A 13,028-nucleotide genomic window follows, 5' to 3' on the forward strand; every position below is an offset into this window, starting at 1 on the left:
TGTCTTTCAGACTGTGGGAAGAAACCGGAGGTCCTGGAGGAAACCCACGCAGACATGGGGAGAACGTCCACACAGTGACCCAAGTTGGGAATTGAACCAAGGTCCCTGGAACTGTGAGGCAGCAGTGCTAACCATTGTGCCACCGTGCTGCCCCTCTGGAGAGAGAAACAGAGTTAATGTTTTCACGTCCAACGTAACTCTACTTCAGAACTAAAGAGAGGGAGAAATGTGATGGGTTTGATGCTGGTGAGAAAACGGGGAGGGTCAGGTAGAACAAGTCAGGGATTGGTAAATATCCTGGAACAAAAGGCAAAGGGCAAGGTAATGGTTGTTGCAAAAAACAAGGCAATTTTGTCACTAGATTACTTTAATTGGATCTCCAATTACTTGCCCCACTTTCTGTTATCAGGAACACAACAGAATTGTTTCATATACAATCCCTTTACCTGCTTCTGTACAATCCCTTATTTACAGTTTCATATGTTGAGGCTAATCAGAGCTTGAAGGTCTCTCTTGTCTGTACATTTATCTTCATTGCACAATCTTTATTCATACAACAATTAAACTTTTACATTTTACAGCAAATACAGAATGTGTAAGTTCTTATCAATAACAGTTACCAGCAGTAAGGTCTTCTCAGCCCCTGGGATCGTTCAGATTGTGCAGATAAAGTAGGCCTTCTCAGAGTCCCTTATGAATAGGGTTGTTCACACTGTCCAGATAAGACAAGTGGTCTTAGAGGCCCTTATGAATAGAATTGTTCATATTGTCCAGATAAGGCAGGCCTTTACAGACACAGGAATGTACATCTGTCTGGCCTCGCCATTGATATAGGCAAGAGTTGGTGGGAACCTTAACTTGGACCTTTGTGGCCAAGTGCCAGGGGTTGCTGAGTAACAGAGGGAGGAAGTATCCGGATTTTGTGGACCAATGAAACACCATGAGGTCAAAGAGGAAATGCAACTGGCTAAAGTATATGACAGGTATTAATTGTGATTGATTTGTATTGAAACTGACTGGTTCATACCTAACAAAAGGTGGATAATGTAAACATGAGAAAGGTATAATTGACCTGTCTGATGTATTGTAACCTCAGAGTGGTGTTGGAATGCCCAAGGCTTTCTCTTGTAGTAAGGCATTGGACTGCCCAATGCTCATTCCCCCATCGAACGTTGGTTAATAAAGATACGTCTTTAACCGGGACACTGGCTTTTGTGAGTCTTTGTATTGGCGATACCTAGCCTCCAGAGAACCCCACAACATTTAATGCAAGATACACTGGTTCAACAATATACTTTGTGAAAGACAATCAGTTTCCTTCTTCCTAATCTTGATCAGGTTGAACAATCAGCCTCATTCTTGAGCCAGACTTTGACCGAATATAATGCCCTCTCGCTGATCAAAATGATTGAAGAATTCCTTAGTTTGGACAACTGCTGCTTGCTCAGCAGTGCCTAGAGGTTTTAGCTTTATTGTATAAAGATCTCATCATATGTCAGAGTTTAACATGGCTTCCTTGACCTTGTACTTTAAACTGTGAATACAAATGAAAGTGGTCATTTGCATTTCTGAGATACTGCTAGTTTCCTACATGACAAACACCACACTTCTGAAGAACTTGGCTGTAAAATACTTCCAAGATCTTGCGGTCATGCAAGGAGCTATAGAAATGCAATTTATTTTTAGAAATAGTCCCCAAACTTGGATATATCACACTCAGTCCGCTCATGGAGATAATTAAAAAGACTGAGTCTTAACTTTGAGTAACAACCATGTTTTTCACTCGGTTTCCAAATCGCCTGTGAAAATCCAAACACAATATATCGTGAAATGATTTGTTTTAAAATAGAATGATTGTTGTGATTTAGAATTCACTGCCTGAAAATGGTGCAGGAAGTAAAGTAAACTGTATCTTTCAAAGGGGAACTGACAGATTTAAAATGAAAATTGGGATTAATGGAAGAGCTTGTTCAAAGGGATATCACGGGTGCAATGATCTCCTTCGCTGCTCTGAGCCCCATTTGCACTTGAAGAAATTGGTAAATATCTGGAACCCACTTCCTACGAGAGTGAGAGAAACAGAGATGATGGAATGTTTCCAAAAAGGAAAGTGGATGGGCACTTGAGGAAAATAAACCTACAGGGATACAACAGGGCAATGATTTGATTCACAGTGAACCAGCATGGACGTAATGGGCCAAATGGCACCATTCCCGACTGATCTAAAGAGAGTGTCATCTGATGGGTATCCATAAAGCAAATGAAGATAGCAACAAAGGCTGATGGTTAAAAAGAGCTAACTCTGTGTCAGGCTGAGGACTTTGGGAGCAGCAGGCAGAAGGGGTTCTGCAGTGAGGAATGGGCACAGGAGCTGATTGGATGGTGGCTGTCGCTCTGCCTCGAGTAGACATTGAGTGAACACAGACCCCTGTGCGTTGTGCTCCTGAGAGAAATGCCACCCCCTGAGAGAGGCATGACTCCCTCAGCCTTCGTGACTAAAAGACAGTGATCAATTAGTGCCTGTTGTGTAAATATGTGACTGAAAGCACATCTCAGCCAGTGAGAACCCGATCAGAAGACAAAGAGGTTTTGCCAGTGTTGACCTGCAGGAACCAATGCACAGGAAAAAGTCCCCCGAGTCCGGAACTCAGAGATATTGGAACAAAAGCCCATCGGCAGGGAGCTTGATCAACTCGCCTCACCTTGCAATGAGTATTACTTGAGTTCAAGCCGTGAGTTTTGTGCATGAATACATTGAAGGGGAAGCTAGATACATACATGAGGGAGAAAGGAATAGAAGGATATGCTGATGGGGGAAGATGAAGAGGGGTGCGTGGAGCATAAATACTGACATAGTCCTATTGAGCCGACTGGCCTGGCCCTGTGCTGTAGCCTCAATGGAACAGGGACTAATGCATTTATTTTAGATCTACTTGTAGTGGTAGGAAAAACACTATTTACTATCCAGGATAAAATAAATGTCCATCAGCTTTTGTGGATCATTTCAGTGGAAATGTGCTCTCGCAGGCTCCAAGAGCATCAGCCACTGGAAGCAAAGTCGTGAGACTGGCCAGAATATACCCATTGTAAAGAACCTTGATTAGAACAGCAGCTGGAGTACTGTGAACAGTTTTGAGTCCTTACCTTAGGGAAGATATTATTGCCAAAGAAGGAGTGCAACAAAGGTTCACCAGACGTCTTCCTGTCCTATGAAAAGAGATTGCGGAAACTGGGCCTGTATTCTCCAGAGTTGTGAATAATGAGGTGTGATCTCATTGAAACTTAGAGAATATTTAAAGGAATAGACAGAGTAGGAGCAGGTGAGATGTTTCCCCTGGGTGGGGAGTGTTACGATCCCAGTTGATATTATAACTGGACGGGAAGATCCCAGAATGGAACCCTGGCTCAAAAGACCAAAGCTTTTACTATTTTAACCAAATGTGGAGGAACAGAGTCACAGGACCGCTAACCAGTTCTAACACCAGGAAAAGAAAACATTTATTAAACATGAAAAATGGATTTTAATACAATACTCCTTTACTCTGCCTTTAGCTGAACATTTACATACGTTAAGACTAACACAGATGACAAAAGTACAGTTGACGCTACATAAGAACATAAGAAATAGGAGCAGGAGTAGGCCATCTCGCCCCTCGAGCCTGCCCCGCCATTCAATAAGATCATGGCTGATCTGAAGTGGATCAGTTCCACTTACCCGCCTGATCCCTATAACCCCCAATTTCCTTACCGATCAGGAATCCATCTATCCGTGATTTAAACATATTCAACGAGGCAGCCTCCATCACTTCAGTGGGCAGAGAATTCTAGAGATTCACCACCCTCTGAGAGAAGAAGTTCCTCCTCAACTCTGTCCTAAACTGACCCCCCTTTATTTTGAGGCTGTGCCCTCTAGTTCTAGTTTCCTTTCTAAGTGGAAAGAATCTCTCCATCTCTACCCTATCCAGCCCCTTCATTATCTTATACGTGTAACCCCCTGCTGATCACTATATGGGGCTACTATTTAACTGTTCGATTTACAGGATCCTGAATTCCTAGCAGTTGATGGTGAGCTGGCTAAATTTCCTGTTTACCCATAAATGCCAGTACAGGCTTGCATGAAAAGGATTTGAGTATGTTTAGCGCGGTGCCTCCAAAAATATTATTGAGATAAACCTTATAATGAGAAAAGGTTTGGAACAACAAGGTAAACGGAATAACAAAAAAATTTAATAACAAATATAATTAGCAGATATAAACAAGTAAAGAATCCCAACTGAAGATTTTCCAATTAACAGTTTCAACCTGAGAAATGTTCAGAATATCACCAAGCACTTTGAATTTTAAACGTTGGGGCCCATCCGTTGGTGCACATCTGAAGAAAACCACATTCTGTTACCGTTCCTGTCTGATAGTACTCACTTAACCCCGACACACACACAGTCCAGACGGGTCTACGAGAGGGAAGATGATGGAGCAAGCACACGAGGCAGAGGTGCCGCGAGCTATCTGTGTAGTAATGCAGGTCCAGTGCACTGAAGGCTGTCCTCCTCGGCAGTCATGAAAAACCAAGCAGTTCTACCTGAGAAAGATTCACTTCGAACTGACTTTTTACTGCCTCTGAAAAGCTTCTCTTCAAAAAACGTGGCTGTCCTTCTTCTGCACACTCCCTCCTCAGCTCTGCAGCTGCTTCATTTCCTGGCGCCTTTTTTTTTCTTCCCGCCCCCAGAGCAATCCCATTGGCCCAGCCCACATCACTCAACCAACAGCATCCTGTTAGAACATAGAACATAGAACATTACAGCGCAGAACAGGCCCTTCGGCCCACGATGTTGCACCGACCAGTTAAAAAAAAAACTGTGACCCTCCAACCTAAACCAATTTCTTTTCGTCCATGAACCTATCTACGGATCTCTTAAACGCCCCCAAACTAGGCGCATTTACTACTGATGCTGGCAGGGCATTCCAATCCCTCACCACCCTCTGGGTAAAGAACCTACCCCTGACATCGGTTCTATAACTACCCCCCCTCAATTTAAAGCCATGCCCCCTCGTGCTGGATTTCTCCATCAGAGGAAAAAGGCTATCACTATCCACCCTATCTAAACCTCTAATCATCTTATATGTTTCAATAAGATCCCCTCTTAGCCGCCGCCTTTCCAGCGAAAACAATCCCAAATCCCTCAGCCTCTCCTCATAGGATCTCCCCTCCATACCAGGCAACATCCTGGTAAACCTCCTCTGCACCCTCTCCAAAGCCTCCACATCCTTCCTGTAATGTGGGGACCAGAACTGCACACAGTACTCCAAGTGCGGCCGCACCAGAGTTGTGTACAGTTGCAACATAACGCTACGACTCCTAAATTCAATCCCCCTACCAATAAACGCCAAGACACCATATGCCTTCTTAACAACCTTATCTACTTGATTCCCAACTTTCAGGGATCTATGCACACATACACCTAGATCCCTCTGCTCCTCCACACTATTCAAAGTCCTCCCGTTAGCCCTATACTCAACACATCTGTTATTCCTACCAAAGTGAATTACCTCACACTTCTCCGCATTAAACTCCATCCGCCACCTCTCGGCCCAACTTTGCAACCTGTCTAAGTCTTCCTGCAAACTACGACACCCTTCCTCACTGTCTACCACACCACCGACTTTGGTGTCATCAGCAAATTTGCTAATCCACCCAACTATACCCTCATCCAGATCATTAATAAATATTACAAACAGCAGTGGCCCCAAAACAGATCCCTGAGGTACACCACTTGTAACCGCACTCCATGATGAATATTTACTATCAACCACCACCCTCTGTTTCCTATCCGCTAGCCAATTCCTGATCCAATTTCCTAGATCACCCCCAATCCCATACATCTGCATTTTCTGCAGAAGCCTACCATGGTGAACCTTATCAAACGCCTTACTAAAATCCATATATACCACGTCCACTGCCTTGCCCCCATCCACCTCCTTGGTCACTTTCTCAAAAAACTCAATAAGGTTAGTAAGGCACGACCTACCTGCCACAAAACCATGCTGACTATCACCTATCAATTCATTACTCTCCAAATAACTATAAATCCTATCCCTTATAATTTTTTCCAACATCTTGCCGACAACAGAAGTGAGACTCACCGGTCTATAATTCCCGGGGAAGTCTCTGTTCCCCTTCTTAAACAATGGGACAACATTCGCTAACCTCCAATCTTCTGGTACTATACCAGAGGCCAACGACGACCTGAAGATCAGAGCCAGAGGCTCTGCAATCACTTCTCTTGCCTCCCAGAGGATCCTTGGATAAATCCCATCCGGACCAGGGGATTTATCTATTTTCAGACCCTCCAGAATATCCTGCACATCCTCCTTATCAACTGTAATACTGTCTATTCTACTCCCTTGCAACCCAGTGTCCTCCTCAGCTATATTCATGTCCCCTTGCGTGAACACCGAAGAGAAATATTGGTTCAATGCTTCACCAATCTCCTCCGGTTCCACACATAACTTCCCTCTGCCATCTATAACTGGCCCTAAACTTGCCCTAACCAACCTTCTGTTCTTGACATACCTATAGAACGCCTTAGGATTCACTTTAACCCTATCCGCCAAAGTCTTCTCATGTCCCCTTTTAGCCCTTCTAAGCTCGCTCTTCAACTCCCTCTTAGCCAATCTAAAGCTTTCTAGTGCACTACCCGAGTGCTCACGTCTCATCCGAACATAAGCCTCCTTTTTCTTTTTAACCAACAAATAAACTTTTTTGGTGCACTTTTGTTCACAGCACCCGCCCGGCAAACAGGACACTGAAACCCACAAGGGACAAAGAACACTGGTAAACGTTCTCCCCACAAATTTTCCTCAGTCCCTTACATTCTCCCCCCACCAAAACTACAGCATGCCTCCATGCTGAAGTACATGACATAGGACCCAGTTAACCAATTACACCATGTACCTTATAGTGTGATGACTGGTATAATAGTGGGTGAAAAGAGTGAACACTTGTATCTCCTACTACTACAGACTTTACACACGGCTCTCCCAGCTTTGTCTAATGGAAACGGTCTGCTGGCTTTCTCTTTCTCTGTGATCTCCTTATCTCTGTTTCTGGATTGGTTATGTTAGATGTGTCTGTAGTGTAAGTGCCCTCAGCAGAACGGTCTGATTCTACTTCCCTTTGCTCAGTTACTACCTCTTCTATCACAACAGGTAGCCCTTCTGAAGATTCTGAGCTCGCTGCGACTTCTGTCACTTCTGTAGCATTTGTGGAGGGATTGGACTCTGTAGGCATGACATCCTGTTCCGGTTGTTCACAGATTCCCTCCGGATTGTCAATGATCAAGTCCTCTGGGTAATGTCCATACTCTGACTCTGCGTCTGAAGAGTTTTGATCTCCCAGGGGCACATCAGCTGCGGAGTCATCTTTGTGAACCTCAGGAGTTTGATTTCTTTCTTTGGTTTTTCTGCGCCTGAGGGCTCTTGGAGAGGGAGTAGGCTTTGAGTCAACCTCAGTGCTCAATTGGACCTCTTGTCCCAGGGGCAAAATATGATTTCGGTGCATGACCTTAATGGGTCCCGAACCATCTGCAGGCTTTAGACGATAAACAGGAAGATCAGACATTTGACTCTCAACCACATAAGGATTTGCACTCCACCGATCAGCAAGCTTCTGTTTCCCTTTCAGGCCAAGGTTTCGAATGAGGACTCTATCCCCAGGCTTCAAGCAATGGTAGCGCACTCTCTGGTCATACCTCTGTTACTTTGGTTCATTTTAGCAGAAGTGGCTTGGGCCAACTGATAGGCTGCTTGCAGCTCTTTCTTCATCTTAGACACATACTGCAAGTGGGAAGTTGTTGAGGTCCCATCCACTGACACGCCAAAGCAAACGTCCACAGGAAGTCTGGCTTCCCTCCCGAACATTAAAAAGTAGGGTGAATACCCGGTAGCTTCATTTGGGGTACAGTTGTACGCGTGGACCAGATGTGCAATGTGCTGACTCCATTTGGACTTTTGACTGGGCTCAAGAGTTCCCAGCATATTCAACAGGGTTCTATTGAACCTCTCTGGTTGAGGGTCACCTTGTGGGTGGTATGGTGAAGTTCTTGATTTCCTCACACCCAACATGGTCAACATCTCCTTCACCAACTGGCTTTCAAAATCCCGAACCTGGTCTGAATGTATGCGAGTTGGTAGGTCGTAGTGAATGAAATATTTCTCCCATAGAGTTCTGGCAACAGTTATAGCTCTTTGATCCTTGGTTGGGAATGCTTGTGCATACCGAGTGAACTGGTCAGTGACTACCAACACATTGCACACATTGCGGGAATCATGTTCTATGGAGAGAAAGTCAATGCATACAAGATCCATAGGGCCTGAACTTTGGATGTGGGAAAGTGGTGCTGCTCTCTGTGGCAGAGTCTTTCTCTTAATACAGCATTCACATGTCTTGCAGTATGTCTCTACGTCTAGCTTCATGCGGGGCCAGAAGAATCTGTCACAGACGAGTGCATAGGTCTTGTCAAATCCCAGATGTCCATTGTTGTCATGCAGTGACTTCAAAATCATACGGTGGAACTGCTTGGGGAGCACAAGCTGTCGCCGTAAGCGTAGGTCAGACTGTTTGACTGTCCTGTAAAGCAGACCCTGCTCGATTGACCACTTCCCCCACTCTCGTTTCAGAAGTGTAAGATCAGGATGGTTTGTCTGTATTTGACTTGCCGGTGCCTTCTGATTGACAGCTAGCCATATTTCTCCTATACACGGGTCACTTTTCTGAGCAGCTTGAAGCTCTGCTGGACTGAAAGTGTGCAGCTGATCAGCTACTACTGCAACGGTATGACAGAAAGCCTTGGGAACTGCCGACACATGAGCTCCTATTTGTTCGATCACACATGGATAGGAGTGTCCTGCTCGTGTGCTACTCGACACAGTCTGACAGAGAGCCCGCACTCCTGGAACTGGGATTTCTTGCCATTCATCATCTGGTGTCAAGCTGTCATGTGGACGTCGAGACAACGAGTCAGCGTCAAGGTTATGCCTCGAGTGGGACAACTTAAGGCTAAAGTTGTAGGTGGACAGTGCTGAGAGCCAGCGCTGACCAGTGGCATCCAGTTTAGCTGACGTTGTGACGTATGTCAGGGGATTGTTGTCCATTCTGACTTGTACAGTAGCTCCGTAAAGATAGTCATGTAGCTTATCCACAATAGCCCACTTGAGAGCTAAAAACTCCAGTTTGTGTGTTGGATAGTTTTTCTCAGATGGCGAGAGACTTCTGCTGATGAATGCAACTGGGCGTAGACCATCATCATGCTCTTGGTATAATACACCACCTAGTCCGTCCAGGCTAGCATCCACGTGCAGAATGTAAGGCTTCTGTGGATCTGCGAACGCCAATACAGGTGCTTTGGTGAGCCGGGTCTCGAGTCCTTGGAAAGCATGTTCGCATTGCTCACTCCACCGAGAGCCAAAGGGTTCAGAAGGCTTGAAGTAAGTCTTGTCAGGTGAGTTCGCAGTCTGACTCCCCTTGGAGTGGGGACGGGGAGGATATCCTTGAAGGAGTCCGTTGAGAGGATGGCAGAGTTTGGAGAAGTCCTTGACAAAGCGGCGATAGTAGCCACAAAATCCAAGGAAGGATCTGAGCTCTGTCACCGTTTGGAGTCTTGGCCAGGAGACAACAACCTCTACCTTGGATGGGTCTGTCGCTATTCTGTTCTGCAACACTACATGTCCAACGTAGGTGACAGAAGTCCTGCCAAACTGGCACTTGTCAAGCGACAGCTTCAGACCTTCTTCTTGGAGCCGGTCAAGCACTTTGAGCAACCGCTCCTCGTGTTCTTCGAGGGTTCGTCCAAACACAATGAGATCATCCAGGGACACCAACACCTCCAGAAAGTTCATGTCACCGACAGTATGTTCCATGACTCTCTGAAAAGTGCTCCTGAAATTCCCTGAGGCATGCGTTCGAACTGATAAAAACCCAACGGGCAGATAAAAGCGGTCTTCTCCTTGTCAGCCTCACTCATGGGTATTTGATAGTACCGCTCCTCAGGTCGAGGACTGTGAACCATTTACTCCCAGACAAGCAGTGAAGAGCATCTTCTATCCTTGGGACAGTGTACTGGTCCGGTATTGTTCGAAGGTTAAGGGTTCGGTCGTCCACGCACATTTGTACCTTCCCTGACTTCTTGCGTACGACTACTATTGGCGATGCGTAGGGATTACGCGATTCAGAGATGATGCCATGGCTTTGTAGTTCCTGTAGGTGCTGGCGCACATCCTCAAAGTCAGCAGGCGACAAGCAACGTGACCTCTCTCAGAAGGGCCTTGCATCCTTCAGTCTTATTTCATGTCTGGTGCTTTTAGAAAAACCTACATCCCACTCGTGCTGAGAGAAAACCTCTTTCCTCTCCATCATTCTCTCACAGAGACGCCTCCTTGCCTCCTCTGGCATAGGAGAGGCTCCAAAATCAAAAGAGGAAGGGGTCAGTTCGATTGCAGCTTTATCCGCACACTGTGCCCTCGGCAGAGGAACAGGGCTACTGGAAAAATATGGGCTACTGGAGTCCCACGTTTCAATGAAATTTCTCTGGTTGACAGGTTCTTCACAGTCACAGTAATGCGTCTGCTGGAAACAACTGATGCAGGATGAACCTCAGGCCTCACCCACAACTCTTCAGGGGAAAAAGTGTCAATAGGCTGATCGATCAGTGCTAGCTGGTCTGTGAAATCACCAGGAAACTTTGGGAGGCCAGTGACTTTAAACACTTGTCCTGGTTGCAAGGTGATTGGCTTGTGCTGGGTAAACCACACAGTACCATGCTTGTCTACCCCTTCTGTTGTTTCAGACTGGGTGAGTGTCTCATAAGCTTCTCGGAGGACGGGGTGTATGGTCAAAGTACCCAAGAAGCGTTCTCCTGCCTGTTCTTTACAGGACTCCACCAACTCTCTCACCAGCCGGGTATTTGTCCCCACCAATACGGCAATGTTGTCATCTTTCACAGGGTCAGGACATACTAAGGCCAAAGTGTCAACTGTCTGCGGCACTCTGGTTACAGCGGCAGTGAACTTGAGTTGTATGGACAGGTAGCCTTCATATGGGTATTGGTGAGAGCTTAAACCCCACATTTCCAGGTCTTCAAGTGGCTGGAGAGGTAAGTGTTTCAGGTAGGTGTCGTAGAAGTTGCGATACAAAATGGTTACTTGGGAGCCACTGTCAAGCAAAGCTCTTGCATAAACTCCTTCTATTTGCACAGGTACACCCGAGATGGGCCCCACTAATCCTGCAGGTAACTGTTTTGAGCCTTGCTTCGCTGGGGGTGGACAGTGGGTGGAACGTATTTCACACGGAACCAAGCACCATTCCTTCACCTGGCTCCTGAGAAGTTTCCCTGCTGTCTGCTTGCTTTGATCAGCTTCTGATTCACTTTCTTCAGATCCTTGGGTTCTTTGCACCCTCTCCTTGTATGCCCACCTTGCCCACACCTGTAGCAAAAGATTCCTGCCGGCAGAGGTTTGGACATTTTCACTCGGGCCGACGCGTCCCGAACAGCAGCTTCTGGCACTTGCTGTACGGACCCAGTCCTTGCTGTCGTACTTTCAGATGTAGGGGTAACTGGAACGGCGCTCAACAGTCTGGCCACCTGAGAAGTCAGTTCCCTTATCTCATTTCGTAGGCTGTTCAACTCAGACGTAAGTGAGGACTGTGGTGCACTGGCGGTGGCAGTAGCTTTCACCCCTTCTCTGGCGCTAATCCAATTTTCTTCCTCTCTTACCTCCCGCACCAGCTGGAAGAAGGAAGGGGGTTTGTCCAGGGTGTGGCTCATCCTTACACGCAGAGCAACCATGTCTCGAGTGAGTGCACCCTTGACTAGCTGCTCCATCCGAGCTCGATTCATGTCTGCAGCCGTAATTCCTCCCTTAAGAAGAGCACGATGGAGAAGTTTGGCAAGGCGATATAGAAAAGCAGAGAGTTTTTCTCCTTCATCCTGGTATGTGTGTCTGAACTTGGCCAAGATGTCGGCTCCACTCTCTGTGGTGCCATAAGCTGTGTCCAGAGCAGATAAATAATTGGTGGCCGTAGCAGTGGGAGTGCTAACTTTCAAAAATCGAACTATGTCAGCAACAGGCCCTTTTAAACTCTCCACTATACGCTGTCTCTTGGCGGCATCAGTGCATTGCCACTCACTGATCATCTGGGTAGCCTGCTCCATCCAGGCATCATATTCTTCCTCACCTGGGGGTACAGGTTTCAGTCCTGAAAACAGTCTCAGCTTTCTGTAGCTAGGCCCATCGGTAGACACTTGGTTGCACTTGTCCACCAGTTTGCCAATAGCAGTCACTAAATCCATGTTCACATCCACTTTGGGAGCTTGATTTTCTGATACTATGGCCTGAAAATCCTCCATTGACTTGCCTTCCTGTTGTAGTAGTAACAACAGCTTTGTATGGAAAGCATCCTCTTCAGGAACAGCATCCTGTGTGTCCAAGCTTTCTAGTGTATGCACAGCCCATGGCCCAGCTTCTCCTTCAATACCTACATCTGGAGGTACAGTGTCAGGGGCTAAATCAATGCTAGTCTCCACTAGTATGAACAACTGTGTGCCTGTAGAATCCCCACGGTGACCACAAATCTTGGTGCGACCAAAGACTTTCACTGTGTTAAGACCCTAGCAATGGTCTCCTCACAAGTATCTATTGGCACATTGCTCAGTAATATGCCACGAGAAAGACTGATATTCTTTTGGCGGCTCCAGTCAGCAGCCTGAGAAAAATCCATTGTCTTAAGTGAGCTACTAACACTGTAAAAAACTTTACCTGTTGTAATTACTGGGTTAACTGTTACTGACTGACGGGAAAAAAAATTATTTGAGCTGTCTGGTAAACAGGAATGATCTCAGCGGTGCCTCCAAAAATGCAACCCCCTGCTGACCACTATATGGGGCTACTATTTAACTGTTCGATTTACAGGATCCTGAATTCCTAGCAGTTGATGGTGAGCTGGCTAAATTTCCTGTTTACCCATAAATGCCAGT

The sequence above is a fragment of the Mustelus asterias genome, chromosome 23, assembly GCF_964213995.1.
Source record: "Mustelus asterias chromosome 23, sMusAst1.hap1.1, whole genome shotgun sequence".
NCBI lineage: Eukaryota > Metazoa > Chordata > Chondrichthyes > Carcharhiniformes > Triakidae > Mustelus > Mustelus asterias.